We start from the raw sequence: 1,342 nt of genomic DNA, 5'->3' as shown, positions 1-1,342 counted from the left end.
TGCTATTTAAACTTTGTGCTTTTCATTGTTGTTTGTTATTTAAACTTTGTTCTTTTCATTGTAGGTAGATTCTTGATTTTCATTCAAACTTGTGTTACTTTGTTTCAGGTAGTATATGTCAAATAGACTTGTTGAGTTAGGCCAAAGAATTGAAAGGTTAAAGGGCCACACTTTGGACAACTTTGTGCCATCAAGTTCATCCTTTATCCGTGAGAAAGAGGAAAGGAATTCACCTAGTTCAACAAGTAAAGGATCTGAGCAATTTAATTAGGAAAGAGAGGAAGAGATGGCGGGCAACCAAGATGAACTTCGAGCTTTGGAGGACTTTGCTCAACCAATCATACCAAATTCACCTTCATGCATCTTGCTGCCCACAGAAGCTAGAAACTATGATCTCAAATCTTCACATTTCCATATGTTTCCCTCATTTTATGGCTTACCTAATGAAGACCCTTTAGCTCATATTAAAGAGTTTTACAATGTTGTGAGTGGTTTACCTTTGCAGGGAGTAAGTGAAGCAAATTTGAGGATGAGAGTGTTTCCTTACACCTTGAAAGATAAGGCCAAGAGTTGGTTGATGACTCTAACACCAGGTTCCCTCACCACATGGGATGCCGTGGCTAAGAAGTTCTTGGAGAAGTTCTTTTCCACTCAAAAGACAGCCACATTAAGGGGACAAATCTTCAACTTCAAACAAGATGATGGAGAACCTTTCAATGAGTGTTGGGAGCATTTTAAAGGCCTCTTGTTGCAATGCCCACACCATGGGTTACCTTTTCACTTACAAATGCAAATTTTCTATGATGGACTAACCCAAAATTGTCAATCAACTGTTGATAATGCAGCAGGTGGAGCATTGAAGAAAAAGAATGCTCAAGAGTCATATAACATTTATGAGATGTTGGGGTCTAATGCTCAACACAAAGATTTAAGGGGTAAGAAAGTTGGAGTCTATGAAACAAGTTCTAATCATGAGCTTTTGTTGCAGGTAGCTAACCTAGAAAGGAAGCTTGAATCCGTGCTCAACATGGTGCCAAAAGCTAATGAAGTGTGTGCCATTTGCAACATACCAAGCCATCCTACTCACCAATGTCCATCTAGGGAGGCTTACCCCGAGTATGTTCAAGAACAAGTGAACCTCATGAATTCTTACAATCAAAGGCCAAGGAATGATGTGTATTCCAATACATATAACTCAAGTTGGAGAGATCATCCCAACCTTTCATGGAAGAACAACAATCAATTCCAAAATTTCCAACCAAAACCTACCACTACCCTTGAGGACACGGTTAAATTGTTAGCCCAAAACACCTTGCAATTCCAACATTCCACCAATAGCACT

General features: G+C 39.3%; 1 pseudogene; it reads right to left on the bottom strand.

The window, feature by feature from the left end:
• Positions 1-660: 660 nt before the first annotated feature.
• Positions 661-771, bottom strand: LOC125473380 (annotated as a pseudogene).
• Positions 772-1,342: the final 571 nt, after the last annotated feature.

This window comes from the organism of the source record quoted next, unplaced genomic scaffold, assembly GCF_019419815.1.
Source record: "Pyrus x bretschneideri cultivar Hongxiangsu unplaced genomic scaffold, Pyrus_bretschneideri_v1 Contig84, whole genome shotgun sequence".
NCBI lineage: Eukaryota > Viridiplantae > Streptophyta > Magnoliopsida > Rosales > Rosaceae > Pyrus > Pyrus x bretschneideri.
This window is presented reverse-complemented; position numbering and strand designations above follow the sequence as displayed.